This window comes from Otolemur garnettii, unplaced genomic scaffold, assembly GCF_000181295.1.
Source record: "Otolemur garnettii isolate 467f Iridium unplaced genomic scaffold, OtoGar3 scaffold00098, whole genome shotgun sequence".
Taxonomy (NCBI): Eukaryota; Metazoa; Chordata; class Mammalia; order Primates; family Galagidae; genus Otolemur; species Otolemur garnettii.
Window position 1 is genome coordinate 2,577,976 of NW_003852493.1, and position 9,387 is coordinate 2,587,362.

The 9,387-nt window shown below is 32.4% G+C and overlaps 1 non-coding gene across 1 annotated transcript; it reads left to right on the forward strand.

Moving 5' to 3' along the window:
• The first annotated feature begins 973 nt into the window (after positions 1–973).
• LOC111727235 lies at positions 974–1,080 on the forward strand. Its single transcript, XR_002774835.1, has one exon. It is a non-coding gene; the product is annotated as a U6 spliceosomal RNA (small nuclear RNA).
• The last annotated feature ends 8,307 nt before the right edge of the window (positions 1,081–9,387 follow it).

Sequence of the window (9,387 nt, forward strand, 5' to 3'; positions counted from 1 at the left end):
TACAAGCTCCAGAATCTCCTGTTTCCAACAAGGCTACTTTGCTAGTCTGTGAGCTTCCATTTATATATAGTCATCTCATTCATATAATTTTCTGCACCTTCTCTCAAAACCCATACTAGAACTTTGGCTGTGGTTTATGCAAATTGTGTGTGAACTATGCCGTATGATCAGAAAAGCATGGGTAATTGCTGATTAAGCTGCCCTCAAAATATGTGTGTCACTCTGAAAGTTTGGAGATAGACTTTGTTTTGGTCCATTATTTCACTCCTAAAATACAGTCAATAACATCCTTTCTGATTCTTCTAGGCAAATTTCAACTTGCTTGGCTTATTGGTGTTGCTGGCAGGGCTTTATATGTTTCTGTGTGGAGTTTATGTTTCTTGATGCAAAGTATTTCAGTGTATTTTTATAAATAAAGAAATTTAACCTGAGGAGATATATCCTAGAGATTCATACAATCATTATGAATTCAAGTGACTATAGTGAAAAGAGAAGCAAATATCCAGGGTTTGGAAGGAACATCAGAAGAAAAGGCAAGGGTATTCTTGCCATGGTGCAATATTTGTTACATCATATTGAAAATAAAAATAGTTAAACCCTGAATTCCAGTGTAATCTGAACAACATTCCCCAAGTCTACTATTTTTCTAGTTTTGTTTGTCACGTCATTTTTCTCATAGTGTTGATGTGTTCTCAACAGAGAAGCTATAAAAATGATTCTTTGGCCTCATTCACAGTATTCATTTTAGACTTCTTGTTCTTTTGCTTAAGTGATTTCAAAAGCGATATTTTAAAGATTTCAACAGATCAAACAACAGTAAGAACAGGAAAAAGGAGTGGCCCAAATGAAAATGAAAGAAGATGGTAATTGTTCACATCTCAGATAACAAAACGGCATATCTAATTCGATTTTCCCAATGCAGAGATACTCCTTGCTATGAATAAACAAACAAACAAACAAAGCATTGTATGCTGTGCTGGCTTTGGCAGCACATATACTAAAGTTGGAACAATACAGAGAAGATTAGCATGGCCCCTGAGCAAGGAAGACACACAAGTTCGTGAAGCGTTCCATATTTAAAAAAAAAAAAAAAGTATTGTATGCTCATCCAGTGTATTTTATTTAAATTTCTTGTAAAACAAACTGCAGTTTAGTAGGAAGTGGATAATGGATGTCCTTCAAATAAGTACAATTTAAAATGTGTATGGCCCAGTGAGCTATTTTACTTCTGTTGTTCAAAGAAGTGAGTAGAAATCCCGCTGAGATAATGGAACCCAATTGCTGTCATTCATATAACAAGGCAACTTGCGAGGATATCAAAACAAATCAAGAGCATAACATGTCAAACGAATCCATCAACTTTTAAGATGATCTGAAGTTGGTAAAACTGTACCTATTGTTTCTATTTTTAATCCCTAAAGATCTAACCTGACACTGTGGTTTTGGGAAAGGCCTAGGATAAAAATAGCACATCACAGTAATAATGGCAGGGCAACAAATGACATTAAGTCTCACAGTGTCTGCCCTCTTTGGTTCTCTTAGCTACACATGTGCAGAATGACTGAGGCCGCCCCTGAAAGGACATTGCATATGAGAACACATTACACACTTTATAAACTATCTTGATGTTCACCTTTTCAACTAAATTGAAAGAAGGGATCTTTAAAATGTTTTTAAATACTTAACATAGCTTCAATTTCTTTCATTAGACAATCTTATCAGTCTTAATATTTTTTTCTTTTTCTGAATAAAGATATGTAAATACACCTCAGTTTGGTCATCTTTCAAAGGCTGAAACTATTGGTTTCTGCATAGTACCTTGGTAGATGTATATAGTTGTCCAAAGTTCAGGAAAAAGTTGCTGCTATGCTTGTCATCCTCTAGGCCCAGATACAAAGGGAGCATTAATCTTCTGTATACCCAAGGAGTGAAATAGCATTAGGAAATTTTCTTTTGTTTCAAAAATCTAGAATCCATAACTCTTTTGCCTACCTTCTAATTTGGTAGGCTCAGTCAGAATGAAGAGTCTTCCTCTCCAAGACATTCATACTAATTCTGATTTAGAACCAAATTTGAAAATTATTTTGGGACTAAATGTCTTTCTATTCTTCTTTCAATAAAATACCAATACATATTATGCAAAGATATAAATATCTTCACTTTTTTCTCTAAATGTATTTCCAAATAATACGTATTTACTTCTTTTCATTTACAGATAATAAGATTGTCATTTTAAATTTAAAGACCCTCAGAAAGATATCCTGAAAAAATTAATTGTCAGGAACAGAGATAAAATATATGTGTGACAAACTTATGAGACTATATTTATGAAAATATAGAGTGTATACATATTTAGCATATAATAATAAATGTGATGCTTTGAGAAAATTCTTTATATGTGTAATGCAAGTACCTAATTTTGACCTGTACAATCACTTAGATAGTTTCAAACATTGGAGTTTGAGATGGCAACAAATAGTTTAGGATATCACTTTTTGTGACATTAATGGGATGCTTTCTTCTACAATTTCAGCTATAGCTATTAATTGGTTCGATTTTTGCTACTGTAGGGAAGAAAAAAATGAAGAGAAAGATCAGCTTACAATGTTTTATTTTATATTGTAAAGAAATTTTGCACCTGTAAATCCTCAAATGATATTATAGAACTCTGTAAATCTGCCACTTCTGGTGAGAGTCTATTTCATATAAAGTTATCAGAGGACTGAGGAAAAGATTTTGAAAAATCCTCTCATGGCATATTAAACCTATTAATTTGGGACTACTGCATTTGGACCATCGCATTTTTTAAGGAGTTTCTTGTCTAAATTCTTAAATTTATGTTTTTACTCTTTTTTGGATGACTTGTCTGGTGTCAAAGGTTTTCCATCAGAAAGACTTCTCAGTAGTGTATTATATATAGGATACCTGGTGTAAGCATTGAAGGGTATGGTTACAAAATCACAGCATGAGTTAGGACAAGTGTATAGGGCCTATTTATAGAGTAAAGTGTTCCTTATTGTTATAATGATGAAATAATGAATGCTTATTTATAATAAAAGTATGCTAAGAAATTGGAACTTTCTGTAAGTTCTTTTAATTAATTTTCTATGTCCATGAAGAATAAAGGTGGATGGTTTTTAGCTTCTGGCTACTTCTGAATCTCATGATTTTCTAATGTATATATGGAATTTTATTAATAAAATAAATAAAAGCTAGCATAAAACTCAAGCCATAGTGTTGTTCTGTTCCTAATCTCTATGGGATATATATATATGACTTTACTTCTCTCAGCTATAATTTTTTAATTATAAAAAAAGGGCTATTGGATTGGATTATAAGTGCCATTTTTTCTAGCTCTAACATTCTCTGATTCTTCTGTGGTTGTCTGCTAAACTGACATACCATCAAACCACTAAGCAATCTGAGAATTCTGTAATATTCAGCAAGTGGAATATAATATCACATTTTTTATTTTCCTTATATTTCATTATTATGGTACTTACCTGAGCATAAGATTCATATCAGGATCATTCCTAAAAACAGGACCCTTCATACAACAGAATCCTCAGAGGAGTGATGAAGAATCTGCATTTGTAATAAGTGCCAACTGACTTTTATGATAATGCAAAATGCAATTTTTTAAATACTAAATTAATACTAAATATTATACACCAAAAGGTATTATGTTATATATCAGGACATTTTTGACTACAAGTGGCAGAGAACCCAATTTAAATTGGTTTAAGGACTTCACGAACGAGACACACATTGGATCATTTAACCAAAAAGCCCAAGAGTAAAGTATTCTTTACTATCTAGAAATTCCAGGATCATTAGGATTTGATTTCTCTTTCTTTCCCTCTATGCATGTATCTTGGAAGATTGCATAGGATTTCAATTTTCTCTGTGTTTTATTCATTCTCATACAGTCTTTTTGCACATGAGAACCCCAGTTGCAGCCTCCAAAAACTACAGGCTTATATTCATGCTGCTCCAGCTGAATTGGAATAAACAAACATCTCTATGGTCTTCACCTCAAAAAAACCTTTAGATCAGCTCTGATTGTCTTTGATCAGTTCACATTTCTGGACATGAACCAACTGCTCTGGGCAGAATGGCATGTAATGACCTGTTGGCCAGGGCTGCATCATAGCCCATCTCTAAAATACCTGCTCAATAAAACGGAACTAGATTGAAAGAAAGAATATTTCCTGAGGGAAAATCAGGTGTTGACAGAGGACAATTGGTCTCAGGCCAGAAGACAATAACTTTCTACTACATGCATATAGAGGAAGTATCTACTGGTGTCTACTACATGCTCAGAGAAGTATCTACTGGTGTCTACTACATACTCAGAGAAGTATCTACTGGGGTAGGCAAATCATGAATCAGAGTTTCTAAAACCAGGTAAAAGGGAACATACCTTGTTCTATGTTAGAAGACATTCACCACTTCTCATCAAAATGTTTTTATTCAGTTAGGTTTATGCTCAGAAAAAAAATATTCACATACTCCTGCACCTCCCCAGTGCTGAAGCCCTGGAAAAAAAAGTGAAACAAAACCCTTTGCTCAGTAAATTCGCTGATAACAATCAAACCCTACTCTCATAGTTTTAGGGACAAATTTGAAATGTACAAATGTATTTCATAGTTATTGGCATGAAAACCTAAAGAACAAAATTTTAAATCAATCTTCAAATTTCAAAAATAAAAAATAAACTTTTTAAAAATTTAAAACGTTGGTCTATTTAATAATTGTATTTTATCAAGATTGTATATCTAAAATATATATAATTCTGGATGTCTTTCTCCACCATGATGTCTTCCTGAATACTGAAAATATTCACATTTCTTTTAATTTACAAATATAATATATTTTCCAAGTAGAATAAAGTATTAATATCTATAAGAACATAAAAATAACTTATTTATCATGCTGCTATGGCAAACAATCCATTTACATTTTTCATATGTCAAATAATTGTATCTTACATTGATAATATAATCTTTCCCCACAGAAAACACAATTTACCCTATTAGTACAATGAAGAAAAAAAACTCATAATCATTTTAAATTAATAAAGAGAGAAAATATGACAATATTCAATATCCATCCATGGTAAAACTCAGCTGTATAAGAATAGAAACTTCCTTAACCTGATTGTACTCATCAACTAAAAAAATACAGGTAATATTAGACTTAATAGTGAACAGGTGAATTGTAATTCAAGATTGGGACCCAGGATGTCCATTCTCAATAGTGTAATAAGTAAAATAGATGAAAGGCATACAATACAGAAAGGAAGAAATATAATCGTCTTTATTTTCAAAAAACATATTTTTCTACAAGAAAAATTTCAAAACTTAGACAGGAAAAAAAAAAAAAACTACCTGGAACTATTTAGGGAATTTAGCAATGTAGCAAAGTAACAGGTTACAAGGACAGAATATAAGAATGGAATCATATTTCTATATACTAAAAACAAATACTAGGAAGTTGATTTTTTTTTAAATCTACACTATCTTCTTAAAATGACATGTGCATGCATCTTGTATAATTTGTGCAAAACCTGTATGCTGAAAATTGTAAAACTAAGTCAATCCCAAGACATACTATCTTCATAAGACTAAATATTGTTATTCAGAGGATATTACAATTATTTCCAAATTCATCTATAGGTTAACTAAATATGAATCAAAATCAAATCAAGCATATTTTTTGAAGTCTTTAACTGATTCTAAGTTTATATGGAGAGACAAAGGATTTAGAATACCCAAAACAATTCCAAGGGAAAAAAATTGGAGGACTCACTCACACGATCTGATTTTACTACAATAAATCTATACAAATTAGGATAATACTAATTTTACTAGTACTAGGAAAAGAATAGAAACATAGGTCGAGGGACAAGGACAAAGTACAAAGACCCAAATAGATATGATCAATTGACTATGGACCAAATACAAGAGCAATTCAGTTGAGAAAATTTTTCTTCTCAACAAAGGTACTAGAATAATTGGGCACAGATGTGGAAAAATGTGCACCCTGACCTGCATCTCATGATATACTTAAAACAATTCAGAGTGGATCATAGACATAAACGTAAAATGTGGAGTCACAAAACTTTTTGAACAAAACAGGAAAACGTCTCCATGGACCTGAATTAGGTAACAAGGTATTATCAAGAGCCCTAACAGAAAAAAATGACAACTGGTATTTCATCCACGTTAAAAACTTGTGCCGCTAAAGGCAATGATAAGGGGATAAAAAGACAAGCTCCAGATCGTAACAAAGTACTTCAATTTATTTTACAGAGACTCATGGCAATAATATATTAAGAACTCTCAAAACTTAATAAGAAACCAAACAAACAAATTTTAAAAATAAGTAAAATAGTTGAGCGAACACTTTATCAAAGAAGATATATAGACAGCAAAATGACAAACAAAAATATTTCGGCATCTTCAGTCATTAAGGAAATTCAAATAACTAAAATCGCATAAGATTCTGCTACCCACTTTTAGAATGATGAACGGGTGGATACAAATGAATGAATTAAGAGCTGACATTAGCAAGTGCTGGTAATTTTACAGAACTGGAGATCTTATAAATTGCTTCTGGGAATGAAGCCACTCTAAAAATAGCTTGGTGTATTCCTATAAAGTTAGACATACTCGTAGGATATGACCTAACAGTCCTCTCTAAGTATTTTCATTAGACATTTTTTTCCTCCCACAAATTTACAAATGTATATCTCAGCATTATTCATACTCCCCCAAAGTTGGAAACAGCCCAGTACCTTTCAAGCGGTGAACAAATAAACGTGCTGGTGTACCGAGATAAATCTCCAAAACATGGCTGAATCCGAAAATGTATTATGCTAAGTGAAAGAAGCCAGACAAAATCCATTACATTTTGTGTGATTCTGTTTACACGACATTCTGAACAATGGAAGTGTAGGGACTAAACAGATTAGTATTGCCAGAAGATCAAGAATGGCGTGGGGGGTTTGAGTCTGAAAGGATAGCACAAGGAAAAAAATTTTTTAATTTAATTTTAAATTTTTTAAATTCTTCTCACTTCTCGTCGTAATGGTAGTTATATGACACCATGCATTTTTCTTTTCTCTCTTTTTTTTTTAAATTTCAGGTTAATATGAAGGTACAAATCTTGTGAGGTAAAGTCCCTGTTGTAGTTGGGTCCTGCACCTCGGAGGAGGGCTACATACTCTATACTGTGCATTTTTCAATATGATAGAGCTGTACACTGGAAAATTTTAAGTTGCTGTACATAGATTAAAAATAAAATCTATTTCTTGAGATACTGTATTTCCCCCTTTCTTGTTACACCATAAACTCAGTAGATACATAGCATGGAAAAAATTACTACAATTTGATGGGAGACTGTTCATTTACTTGGGAAATATTATAGTACTTCAACTATAGACAAGCTCTTATTCAAGAAACCAATCATTTGTTCCCCTTTCCTTCCATATGCTGAAAAGCTGGTTTTATTAACCTTTTTTATACTATCTATCCATAAACTCACAATTTCAAGGTTGATTTCAATGCAATGAAAATGTAGCAATTTAAAAAGTCAAATTTGGTCTGCAGCAACTTCTTATACTTTTAAATCTTACATTTAAGCAAGAATATTTCATCTCAGTAGCTCTTAACATGTCAGATACTTGTGTGAGGTTTGACTCATGCTAGGAGCAAGTGAACTTTTTCCCAGTTAGCCTCATTAACAAAGATTTTGAGTCAGCAGAGCACAGGCACGTATTTTTTATAAAGTTCACAAAAGATGTACCTGTGCATCACGGTTTGAAAATGTTGTTTCAGTTAAAGCCTTGCACTTAATTTTGCAACCTGTGTTGTCTAATATCAATTCATTACGAGATAATTTATATGCAATATTTTTGTGATGAGATTAAAGCAATGCACTCAGCTTTAATTATCAAATAATTAACTTCTATGAGAAATGATAGGATGGCATTTTTCAACATGGAGAAATATCAGCAAAGCATCAAATTTGACATCCCCCTAAACAATTACAATTAGTTTAAAATATGTAAAGGACAAAAAAAAAATGTGCTTCAGGATTTCCAGTTTGAATTTTTGGTTCAGTTCTTTCCCCTTTTTCCTATTCTTCCTTTCCTTCCCTTCTCTCTTTCTCTCTATCCTGTGACATACATGTGCACACATGTAGATATTAAAGCACATATATAATTTCCACTGCCAAATTTTAGGTAAACATGCTTATAACTCTACTTAACCATCATAAGACTGCATTTTCTTCTTAAAGCAAGAATTATTGTCCTTAACTCCAGGAGTTTCCGATTCCATGACACATACTCATTTTCATGATGAATGTTTTAATGTACTCTACGATTGGCCTTGAGCTCTGCATGGCCTTGCACTCATCTTTTGAGCACATATGCTCTAAATTGTTTCTCCTTTTTTTTTTTCAATTTCACTTATATTTTAGAAAAGAAGTGGATATACCTCTTGCCAAAGGGAGACTATTCCACCCCTACCATCCTACGCTCTCCTCAGCCTTTCACATTATCCAAGGAGATATTTATTGCTGTCTGCCAGACATATTGACCATATTTTTTTGTGTGTGCCTTAAAATTTGGAATTGAGAGAGGATTTCTAGATATTATGCTAGTTAGTTGAAGACTGGTCTACTCTACTTTTATTTCTTTCGAGTTTTATTTTATCATTCATGGCAGGCATTCTGTATCACTTTTTCTAAAAAGAATTATAGATATGCACATTCCCCATAGGAATTATCTATCTCCACAGTGTTATGAACAACAATGCTTTCAGTATGAAAACGTGACATAAGTTGTTACTACACATATTATGTCGACATATTTTTAAAAACATTTTTAAATGTTGTTCAGGGAATTACTGTAAGATTCTGCAATCAAACTAATGAATTGATAGCAAGAAAGTAAAAAATATTAAGGTAACTACGCTCTGCTAATGACTATCACTGCTCGTATTTCTCCTCCGAGTGTTGAGTTTCTAACTCACTCTAGTAAATGTGTAGGTGTTTATACATTGCTAGTCCTTATGGTGTTTGTTCATTTACTGATTCAGTGTTTATTGAGTCTTTATTGATGATAAATTCATGTGCAATGTACTCTCCAAAGACTGCTTTCTTCAAATTTAAAGCTAGAAATAGAAGGTTCTTAAATTTGGCAGATAAAGTAATTCTGACATAGTTTTTGCTTATTCTTTACCGGGGAATTGTTTTATGGCAAATGCAGTCTGCTTAATTTCCCCAGAATTTCTTTTTCTACTTCTATCATTTGTGGTAAATACTCTTGAACCATTATTAAGCTGGAGAGAATATAAATACTCTTACAGAATTTAACAA